Below are 11,843 nucleotides of genomic sequence, written 5' to 3' on the forward strand. Positions count from 1 at the left end.
AGTTTCTGGGTAGTATCCAGAAGACTAATCGGCCTGTAGTTCGATGGAACTAAAGGACATCCCTTTTTGAAAATGGGGATAATCTCAGCGCCCGCCCAGGAGTCCGGGAGCTTAGCTACCCTGAGGACCGCATTAAACAATACAACAAGGTACGGTGCCCAGATTTTTGGCTGGGATCGAAAAAGGTCGCCTGGTAACCTATCGAGACCTGGGGCTTTATTTCTGAGCAGCCTGGCAACCGCAGATTCCACTTCCTTAAGTGAGATGCTCTCAATGTTTCCAGAGCCCGTCCTCTCCCCAGTGTCCCACTGGCCAGTCTGGTAACCCAAGCCCAGGGCCCCCCGCAGTCGACACTCGTGCGGAAGGTCTGTGGCCAATGGAGTCCCAGGGGCACTATCTGACTCTGGTATCCGGGCCCTGTTTATATATTCAAGGGTGCCAATCTCGGGACTTGTGTAAAGCGCTGCAAAGTGCGCCTCCCAAACTGAGGGGGCGATATTTGGTAGGAGAGTTTCTCCTCCCTCTCTCTCGCCAGAGCTTACTATTGCCCAAAATAATTTGGGGTCCTTTGCCAGGAGGGCACCTCTCAGTTCTTCCCACCTGGCTTCCTCCCACTCTCTCTTACCCCTGATGATCTCTTTTTTATACGACAGTCTAATTGCCCTGATGTTCACTTTATCTTTGGATTTGATTGCCGCAAGGAGCTCCTTTTTTTTAATTTCTTGCAGGCATCATCAAACCAGAGATGCGTCTTAGGAACGCGCCGCTTACTCTTACTTACAGGGTGGAACACTTTCCCCAACGTCACTGCTAACTGCCTATGTATATCTACTGCATGCTGCCCAGATGTCGAGTCACCCATCTGGGTTATGAAGGGAATTGCGAGCTGATATATTTTTGCAAGCTGTGAGGGTGACTCTAATAAGTGAGGCCATTTAACCCTCCTTCTATTATTAGACACCATAAATGGAGGGAGCTCCATGTCAGGGTTAGGGACAGGGTTTGTTAGACCAAAGGACCCGGGTTTGAAAGTTAAAACCAGGGCATTGTGATCACTATCATGCCTTTGCACAACCCTAAATTCCGTCAGCTTATCCCAATTTTTCGCTTCCACCATAACATAGTCAATGATGGAAATCTTGTTTGCCCTATTAAACGTGGCTATGCCTGGGCGGTCGGGTCCATTCTTCCATTGCACGCCCGCAGGGACGTTGCAAGGGTGAAAGATTTTATTTGTAGTGCTAACGGGGTCCATGCCCTGACTGGAGTGATATTAGGCTCGAGGATATGCCACAATGCATCCACTTCATCTTGTTCACCCAGCTCCAGGGTACCCAGCGACTCAAATTGGCAATTAAAATCACCGCCGAGAATTATTGCAATGGAGGGGTCTAGCGCAGGGATAAAGGAATTAAGGGCATTAATTGTATTCGATTCTTGCCCGTTCCTAGATGGCCTCGAGTAGATGTTTATAATAGCTACTTGAGGTTTACTTGGAGGTTTTAATAAAACACACTGGATATCCCGGGAATTTGTTTGGATTTGAGTCACCTGGATACACAAATGAGAGCCTATCCAAATTGATAACCCACCCGATGGGCGACCTTTGCCTGTAGACACTGCCAGAACATCATAGGTTGCAAAGGTTGGGCTTGTGCTCTCCTCCAGTGCCCAGGTCTCTTGCATCAGGCAGATGTCATGTGCTGTCATAAAAACGGCCCACTCCGGAGTAAGCAATTTATTTTTTAGCCCGGCTATGTTCCAGGAAACCAGTTTTAGACATCCTTCTACTATTTTTTCAGGGTCATTTACTTCCTTGTTCCCCTTATCAATAATCTTCTCCCTAGAAGAAAAGTGGGTTATTAACTCCTCCCTAGGGATGGATGATGGCTCGTTTTCCTCTGTTACCCCTGCCCTTCTAGGGATTTCATTAGTATCTTGTGGAGGGGGATTTCCCTTAGATCTGAGTCGGTCCACCTCTTCCAGCACACTGAACCTATTCCAATGTGGTTGAAGCGGAAAAAGGGGACTACATGAAGACATACCCTCCCTAGTTAATCGCCCATTTGATATTCTGTGCGATGGAAACTGACAGCCCCTTTTGAAATATGCTCTTTTGGGGTGGGACGGTTCCAAACTAGGAGTAGGATAGAAGTATGAAAGATGTAATGAACATATTTGGGTGTTTAGTCTATAGAGTGGGGCGTCGCAGATATATTCTACAGCAGAGGTGTCCCTGAAGTTCAAAATTATGACATCTCCTGCTACTGTCTTTGGTCCCCTCCCAATCCAGCCTACTCTTCTAGCCGACAGTATTTCACCTGAAAAATGTAATGGCAGGGGTCTGTTTACGCTAAGCCATTGAATGCACTTGTTTTTTAACTCATTCTCATTTTCTCTTTTCCCCTCACTTAGGGATGGAACTCCTGCAAGTGCTACTACATACGGTTGGGCTTCTGGGGGTAGATTTATTGTTGGTAGCTGATAGGGAATAGCTCTTGATGTTATATTCCTTTTCTCCGATGAGCTGGTTTTACCCCCCTTTTCACCCTCATTAGTCATTGGGGTGGCAATTTTCAGACTTTCCCGCTGCTCGATGGGCTTGGTCGTGGATATTGGTACTGGGCAGAGGATGAGGTGGAGCGTGTGCCGGCTTCTGGATGTTTGGTGAAACTCCTGCATTATTAGTCTGTGTAATGGGATTTTTTTCCCCGGCTACCCCACCTCTAAGGGTAATTTTAAGGGTGGTGTCACCCACAGAAGGTACAGCACTTCCCGGTGGCTTGGCAGGCTCTATTGTCCCTACACCCTTGCTGTTTACGGTGGAGATAGGTTTATCAAGTTTCGACACCAAGGGTTTAAGTTGAGCGACAATAGTCCGCTCCAGGCATGCTTGTAGGTTGGCCACCATGTTGGTGACCCAGCACGGTATTCCTGGTGTCGGGAACGATGAGTTAGCAGTCGGGGTCACCAGGTTGTGATTTGCCAGGATTTTTTTGCCCAGTTTTTTTGGAATGTGTTTTTTCTTTTTCCTGAAGTGTGGTTTGCGTGCATCCAGCGTTATCGCAGGGGAGGGGGAGGTCAAGATGATCGGAGAATCCTGGACATCTATAGAAGTCTCTATAGGTATCTGGCTACAGGGCAAATCTACATACGATGATGTGAAGTATGAATTTGCCTCTAAAGCATCAGTCATGGTGGTTGAGATATCACCTCCCAGATTTTGAATGAGCAGTCTAGGTGGTATTGATAGCCTTCTCTCAGTATTCTCAATGGCAGTAGCCACAACACCGATTGTTTGTTGCAGCATCTTGTCAATTGCAGTCAAAGTGGGTAGGGGCTGGGAATCTGCTGCCTGCAGCTTGGTATTCGATCGTGTGGCTGGTATTTTTACTTTTTTCCCCCGATTACTCATTCTGCAGATGGAAGTCTCAGATTGTAAATATAAAGAAAAGCAACAGAGTCCTAATCATAACAGCAATGCCACCTCCTGTTTGTCCAATTACTTCTTACTACAGTGCTTGCAACAGGGATTTAAATCTCAATAGCTACAGTACCTTTTGGGATGTAGCTTTATCGGTAGGTGGCTCCTCGGGAAATGAAAGGGGGGTGGCCCGTCCCGTCCTCCTCCGTCCACTGACGGCCCGCCCTCTGCCCGGGCTCAGCCCGGCGACCGCCCGCGCGCGTCCCGCGTCACCGCAAAGAGGGAGTTGTTTTTATGCGCCTCCGGGCGCCGACTGCAGGTGTGCGGCGTCGGCCGCAAAGCCTCTTGGGGGTTGTAGTCCCCCCCTCTCGGCGGCCGCGACGCTAGATGTGATGGCGTCGCTGGCGGCGGGGGGGACCCGGGCCGATGTCAGGAGCCCGCAAGGGAAGACCAGAGGAGCCGTCAAGTGTCCGGCCGTGCCGCAGGAGGTGCAGGCGGTATCAGGGACCAAAGGTGGGCTGGTGCTGCCAAGTAAATATGCTGCCAAGTTTTCCAAAGTTTTTCTAGTGGTTTCTGGTATCAAGGCCGTTAGTGATCCCTGCTCTGTTGTATTATAGTTAGGGCTCCCAATTTTCCGTTTTTACAGATTTTTACAAATAAATACAGACAGAAAACTATTTTTTTCCTGTCTGTATTTATTTTTAAATACAGAAAAATATGGAAAAGAGGTCTTCCTTGGATGTTTTTTCTACTGTTAATCATGAGTGCCAGGTCAGTAGGTGTACAGACTGAGAGGTAGGGGAGATGAAAAAAAACAATACATTTTCTAATTAAGCTTACTTAAGTGCAGATACAGTTATTTATGCTATTCTGCAATGCAAGAGTTTTCAGATAACACTATTGCACTGTATACTGCTGAAGCCTTTTGGCAGTCAAATGTGAATGTGCATTTATCAGTCAAATAAATGTGGAAAAATACCCATGGCAGCTTCATTTATACAGAAAACACAAAATAGAAATGGATAAATACAGACAAAATTAGCAAAAAATAAATATGGATAAATACAGACGGAAATGTAGAAAAAATAAATACCATAAAACCGGGAGCCCTAATTATAGTTCAGCCCAGTGCCTGCTCTGATGTAGAGAGATTCGACTCCGTGCCAGTGGAAGAGTTTGCGCTCGTTTTCCTTTTCTTGTGCCCTTTCCAATTTCCTGGTTTTTCGTTCGTTTTTGCTGTGGGCTTTGGCTTAACCTCCGGAGGCCCCCAGGCCTTTCCTGACCTCATGTCGTTAGTGGCGATGATGGGCCTCTGGGCTTCTCCTGTGTTTTTTGGCCTCTCTTCCTCTCTTCTCCAAATCTACAACTCTCAGGCTCTCTAGTTCTCTGTCTGGAAGTTGAAGGTGGCGTCCCGCCCTCTCTCTGGAGCAGCTGTCACCTCTCTCTCCTCTCCTAGGAACGTGGGCTAGCACCCGCCGGGTTGAGCGCGCTGACTCCACAGGGTACAGAACACGATGCAATGAGGGCGGTAGGAGCCGTTTGGGAGCCTGCGCCCCCGCACCTGAGACTCTCTAGCAGGTGCGGCTACTGGTGTGTAGATGCAGCGGAGATCGCGGGGGAGGGCTGGTTGTGAGTGGGCTTTGTAGAGAAAGCTGGCTGAATGTGAGCGGAGCGGAGCACACAAGGGGGCCGTAGGTCAGTCAGACCTAGTCGGACTGCCTGTCAGACCCCCCCCCCCCCCCCCCCCCCGGCTCTTACTTTGCGGCAGCCTCTACCGGCAGCCGCGCTCGCGCTTGCAGTCTCGCCTTCCCCCGGAGGACCTTGTGCCTCGCTGATGGTCGATAATGGTGAGTAGAGATGACGAGTAGAAAAGATGCCAGGTGCGCGGCCTCACTTTTCCCCCACACCGCCTCTCCTCCTCTGCGCCGGGCAGATGAGGGGAGCAGAGTAGAGCAGAGCGGGGTGATTGTCGGCATCCGGAGTCCCGGGCCCAGGGACCTGAATTACAGAGCTTACAAAGAGCGGAGAGGAAACCCCGGGAGACCGCCGACGAAAGACAGCAAGCAACCGCTGCCCCTGCTGTCCCCGCTCACCTCCCTGCTCCCTGCTCCTCGCTCCTCCTCGCTCGCTCGCTTGTTCTCCGCCGGAAGTAATGGGGTGGTGCTAGCAGAGACGTAAGCAAGCAGCATTTTATCCACAGGGATTGTAAAGGAAAGTTGTGCTAAAAATGCAAAATTAATCTAGTTACAGTTACATATGCAACTTTGAGGTGCAATTTATATTGAACTGACACAACATTAAAATATGCAGTTAAAGTATGTATCTATACATATTAGTATTAGGCCTCAAAATCTTTACACAAGCTTAATTTAACCAGCAACTAAAGCAAATACACTGAGACGTGCTCAAAATGCGTAAATTACCTTACCCTGACACAGAGGCGCAACTAGAAGCAAATTTGGTGGGGGGCTACTAAACTGGGCGAAAATTATAGACCACCCAGACCTTACCAGCTGGGTGAAAGAGAGCAGACCATCCCTGCACGGGGAGGTGATTCTTGATAATCAAAGTTATGAGGGGTGGATGAATCCATTGGGGATAGGATGATCTCTCGGGGACCACAAAAGCCGAAATCTAGACCAGGGAAAATATCTGCTCCCTGGTTCACTAGTGGATTAAAAGACTCATTACGAAAAGTGAGAATATTAGAGCGGAGATGGTGTAGACACTACAATAGTGATGATCAGGAGGTTTTCAAAATGGCTAGGAGAAACTATCACGCGGCAATCAACCGTGCAAAAGCGACTTATTTTACAAATCTGATTGAAGCCTCACAAAATAAGCAAAAGGAAATTTTCCAAATTGTAAACAGTTTTAGAAACCCAAAATTTTTGTCCCAGGAAATCCCGCCTTCTCAGACCTTTTGTAATGAAATAGCAACGTTCTTCGAACAAAAAATAATAAATCTTACTAAAGATTTCCCCCAAGTCATTCAGGAGGATGAAGAGAGCACTCAGAACAAAGTGCCTCGGCCAGTAGACTGGGATACTTTTGCTATGATTAGTCTGGAAGAATCTTCCCAAGCCAATTCTAAAATCAAGTCCGGTTCACCGTTTGATCCCTGTCCCCCCTCGCTGCTAAAAACGATAAAAGAGGAGGTCAACCCGTTGATAAATTCAATTCTCAATTCATCACTCCAAACAGGAGAGATTCCAGTATCCTGGAAAGTCGCAGCGGTTAGACCACTTCAGAAAAAAGCCTTACGGGACCCCTCAGTTCTATCTAACCTACGGCCCATCTCTTTACTCCCAGCACTATGTAAACTTGCTGAAGCCTCTGTTAACAAGCAGCTCTCAGCATATTTGGATGAAAATAATATTCTTCACCCAAACCAAGCTGGTTTTAGAGCTCATCACTCTACAGAATCTGCACTTCTGTCAACCACGGAGACCATAAGAGCTGCATTGGATCAGGGTAAGAGGGCAGTCCTGATCCTCTTAGATCCATCTGCAGTGTTTGACACGGTGTCCCATGCTATTTTATTACATCGCCTGGTCAATGCAGGCATAGCGGGCACCGTGTTAAAATGGTTTAAAAACTTTCTGATGCACAGAAGACAGATCACCATGCTAAGCCATTTCTGTTCTGAAGAGAATGTGGTTGGGTATGGGGTGCCTCAGGGCTCAAGTTTGAGCCCTACCTTATTTAATCTGTACATGGCCCCCCCCATCGACCTTATTTCATCCTTTAACATCAGCACCATAGCGTATGCCGACGACACTCAATTAGTTCTAGTTTTGGATAAAGACTCAGAAAAAGCCGAACTGGACCTGAAAGAGTGTCTGACGGCGACCTTTGCCTGGATGAACAACAACCACCTCAAATGTAATTCTGCCAAAACAGAAATCCTACCGTTTGGTAAAAACAACTTTTTCTCCCCGCCTACCTGTTGGCCAAAAGAAGCAGAAGCCCCACCAAACACCATCGTGGCAGCACGTAATCTAGGTATAAAATTCGACGAGACTCTCTCGTTTAAACAACAGGCTAGAGAAGTTGCTGGTTTTGCTTTAATATCATAAAGGGCCTCAGGAAATTTTTCGATCTTCTGCCCCTATCAGCCCGTCGCATTGTTGCGATTGCGCTGATTACATCCAGAATAGATTACTGCAACAGTCTCTATGCAGGGGCGGCTAAGTCTGCCCTACAAAAACTGCAGATGGTACAAAACTCGGCAGCGAGACTGGTCCTCAGATGGCCAAGAAAATCTTCGGCCTCGGCCGCGCTAGATACGCTCCATTGGCTCCCCATCCAGAAACGCATTCTGTTTAAGGTCCTTATTATTACTTTCAGGGCCTTTCACAAGCGGGGCCCACGATATCTGTACAACAAATTCAATAGATACCATCCCACTCGAGAACTCAGGTCAGCAACTGCCAATCTGATGACGGTAACAAAATTCAGACTGGCAACAAAAGGAGGAAAAACCTTGGCAGTCATAGGTGCCAAGGCATGGAACAATTTGCCTCACCAAGTTCGAGCAATCACCTCCGAACAGAATTTCAGAGAATTCCTCAAAACCTGGATTCATAGCCTAGCGGATTCAGTCTGCAAAACACTTGTTTAATCCCCCTTTTTTAATGCGCTGAGAACAGTCCTACCATCCTTTCATATATGGAGTCAAAGCGCCATGATGCTCCTTGGAGTGGCCGTGCGCTATATAAATTCCCTTCATATCATATCATACTAAACACTTCGGGGAGCTAATTCTTCCAGCAATAGGCAGAGTGGAGATGCAGGGGCTCTAAGAAGGGGTGAAAGAACAACAAAGCCTTGTTAACAAGTAAATGGTCTCTTAAAGACCTGTGAAGTACTCGGGTGCGGCTGCAATAAGACAGACACCAGACAAAACTGTCTGTGTGTGTGCCCGGGAAGCTGTCTCAGCCTGGGCTGAGACACACGAAGGGGGGCATGAAGCACTTTGAGCCCTATGGGCGTTGCGCGCCTGCCTTGACATGCCTTTAATTAAAGCTTCACATCATATTGCAGAATGCTCCTGATTAATAATAACTTTTTGAAATATTTTCTAGTAACACTTTATTGTTAAATAAAATTATCCTTATTTCATACACTAAATACTATGGATGAATAGAAAATGTTGATCTTTTAACATATTTTTCCTCATTTTATAATGAAAAGATGTGGTCCTGAATAATATTTTGTTGCAGCTGATGTTTCTATTTCGCATAGCCTATTTTCTAGCTAACACAATTAATATTCATTAGAAGGTTAACCTAACCATGGAAAAGGAGGTCTAACAATTGAAAGGCCTCATGCATAGACATAGTTTTAATAATGTTTCATGCTTCTTGATTATTCTTTGAAAGTTCTTTGTATGGAATCGTGAGAAAGGAACAGGAGAGTCTGTTTTCAGAAGAACGCTGATTGGACGAGAGGAGAAGAGGATACAATTGCAACTTTTCTATCCAACTGCTTATATTAGTGCGTGTTCCTAGAGCTTTTTGACGCTTTTCCTTTTATGTTCTTACCTATAAGCCATATCCTTTCCGCAGCTGAATGCCAACGGCTTATTTCTGAAGGGTGATTTGCTACCCATCTCCAACCTGATTGCTGAATGCAGTTACTTCTGCAAGGCCTTTCCGGTGCTCTGGCATTTAGTTCACAGGGTGAGCTCCCACCAGAGCCACCCATGCGATGCAATCCTGCAGGTGATAAGAGCCCGGAGAGCACTGGTGTGCTCCAAGGGAACCCATTTGGACCCCCCAGTGCTAAGTGTAGTGTCTAGAGCAACAAACAGCGTTGGTTTTGGCAGTTTGGCTTGTTTTGGCAGTCAGGATGTGGCCCTCAAGATGGCACAGGAGGACTGTGACTAGGAAACCCATCGGCACTGGCGACCTACTGCTGTGAGAGGTCCGGAGCGTGAGACTAGCAGCACGAGCGATAGAACAGCAAGAGAGCCCACCCCAGGCGTGCCTTGAGGACAAACGCTGCAACGTGGAGGTCTGGACCCAATGGCGCCAGGGCCGGACTGGGAACCGAAACCGGCCCTGGCAAACTGCTCTGCCGTCCCCCCCCCTGGGGGTTAGGAGTGGGGTGCGGCTGAGCTGTATGCTACAGACGATTTTGTTACAGGGGGACGCTATTGCCGGCCCCCGGTAACACAAACGACCCCCATGGGCCTAAAACCAGCCCCCACTCTGGCGGCCTACCGGGGAAACGCCTGGTGCCCGCTACGGCCAGTCCGGCCCAGGAGGCCTGTTTTTGTGGCACGGATCTGCCGGCCCCTATGGCCATCACCAGCTTGTGGGTCCCTCCAGGCTCAAGATCACCACCCGTGAGTGCTGGCTGAACGAGCACCGCAAGAACCCCAGCAATGGAGAGAAGGTCATGCTCTGTAAATATGTAATATATTATTGTCCAACCCTAATCACTTCAAGTCTTCTTAAAATGTAATCTTGAGTGAATCTGCAGATTGTATATATGGAACTCTAACTACTAGTATCTGTAGTAGTCTTATGTACTTACTACCATTCTTATGTGATTTTAGAGTTTCTCTGTTTGGATCTTTTATGTTATTCATGTTCTCTGAAGTTCTTATGTAATGTAACAGATTCTATTGTAAAGCGATCTGATTATACCTTCGGGTAAAGTCTGCGCTATATACTGCATGACTATTTTTATTGCTAATACTCAATTGAGTTTAGTGATCCTCTCTTTAGCGGAAGTTTGGCTGTGTTTTAACTGATACATATAACTAATTGAGAAAAATAACTCACTAAACCTTTTAGTGAAAATTAAACTCTTAAAACGTACACCTAACTCCCATTATTGACTAAAGTTGATAATTGTATTGTGATTTTAATTTATGTGATGTATAGTTCCTGATCTTTTTATAAAAGGACTTAAGGTCTATCACAGAAAAGTAAGAGACCAAATACCCCGAGTGGTGATCAACCCGGTTGGTAAGAAATAGAAATGCTAAACCGTTTATTTTTAATTTGACTCCCACTCCAACATTTGCTAAAGCATAAACAGTGACAAGTACTGAAAATACTTTTCCCTACGGCATGTGTTGCCAATTCAAGGAAACCGGTACAAAATAATTACAAGAATTTAAACAAAAATCTGTATTAAACCACCGAAAGAAACTACATTTCCCAGCAGACATGTTCTCACGAGACCCTGCACTGCAAGTAAAAAAAAAATCCACGAGTACCAGTTTACGAAGCAACCAACGCTCCCTTTCAGTGTGCGCCTGACTCTTAGTCGGACTACACCGCCATACAGTCACCGCACTCTCGCGAGAAGTCGCGCCGGCGATTGCGGTCGCCATTTTGAAGAGCTGAACTCGGCTCCAGTGCCTGTGTCTCGTCCCCGCCCGCTGCCCCCACCTGACGCTGCTGATATCTGAGTGGCAAGAGGTTGGGGTGACCCCCTCCCCCCCTCCGTGCGGCCCGGCGGGTCTCCGAAGGCAGAACGGACCTTTCTGAATCGGATGGCGGCGGATTGGGTGCACGCCGTTACCCAGCGGCGCAGATAATAGTGAAGAAAGCTGGGCCTCAGGCAGGTAAAGCGGAACAAGATGGCGGGCGCATGTCCCGGGGACCCTCCCCTTACGGGCGGGGGAAGCCGGGACCTCAAAACACGGGAGACGATGTGATCGTGGCACACGTTCTGCCGGAGGCGTGTGTGCGGATCACGGAGCGTGTAGTAAAGCAAATTAAGCCGGCCGGCACTTTATATGCGCATGCGTGTCAGTCTTGGACGGACCGAGAGAAGCGCATGCGTACGGGTGAAGGGTCAGACTCAGGTCGGGGGTGGGGTTCATCGTTAGTAAAGGTGGAGATTAAGTCAACTTCACCTGGCCCTTGCGTTTATGAACTTTCATTTATTATCTGTGTGGACCAATCATCTTGATGCTGCTCTTTGCACCCTTTAGGTAACAACCCCTTTTTTTGGGTGTGCAGTTCTACACTTATCAGAAACTGTGACTTATTATATTTGTAGCCCGGTATGACGTTCCTCCAGCAACTTAAACTCATTTACTAATTGTAATTGCCGCAGGGAGGCTTTATCAAAGTATCCACGTGTAATCACTCTCACACAATTATGTTTGTATCCAGAACCTAGCGGATAGTTCACTTATTGACTTCTATTTTAAAGGTATGCAGGCTTTCATTTGTTTCTGTAACGACAGTGGCTTTTCTGAGTGCTTCTAAGGTAAAAACTAACTTACTGAACCTTTGATGTATAGTGACAATGACTATTTTACATAATCTGCGTTTACATAATCTGCATTAAAGCATCTTCTTGAAAGTGTTCCCGATTGACCTCTAGGTAGACATTCTGTATAACGTGATATTCCCTTTAACCCTCGGGCTTGTCGCTTGTTAGAAGTTAT

At 47.1% G+C, this 11,843-nt stretch overlaps 1 protein-coding gene and 1 long non-coding RNA gene across 6 annotated transcripts in view; one reads left to right on the plus strand and one right to left on the minus strand.

Annotated features, from left to right (window-relative positions):
* The window catches only part of LOC144768848 (uncharacterized), a 263,369-nt gene extending 258,210 nt beyond the window's left edge, over positions 1 to 5,159 (minus strand). For both annotated transcript variants that reach the window (XR_013598643.1, XR_013598642.1), the window contains exon 1: positions 4,518 to 5,159. This is a non-coding gene — a long non-coding RNA (uncharacterized LOC144768848). The remainder of the gene's footprint in view (positions 1 to 4,517) is intronic.
* Positions 5,160 to 10,710: 5,551 nt separating this feature from the next.
* The window catches only part of SRCAP (Snf2 related CREBBP activator protein), a 1,816,344-nt gene continuing 1,815,211 nt past the window's right edge, over positions 10,711 to 11,843 (plus strand). The window contains exon 1 of one of the 4 annotated variants that reach the window (XM_078652845.1): positions 10,711 to 11,009. The gene's annotated coding sequence lies outside the window, so the exon portion shown is untranslated. The remainder of the gene's footprint in view (positions 11,010 to 11,843) is intronic. The other 3 variants (XM_078652844.1, XM_078652847.1, XM_078652846.1) reach the window with 3 other exon arrangements.

The sequence above is a fragment of the Lissotriton helveticus genome, chromosome 7 (assembly GCF_964261635.1).
Source record: "Lissotriton helveticus chromosome 7, aLisHel1.1, whole genome shotgun sequence".
Classification (NCBI taxonomy): Eukaryota; Metazoa; Chordata; class Amphibia; order Caudata; family Salamandridae; genus Lissotriton; species Lissotriton helveticus.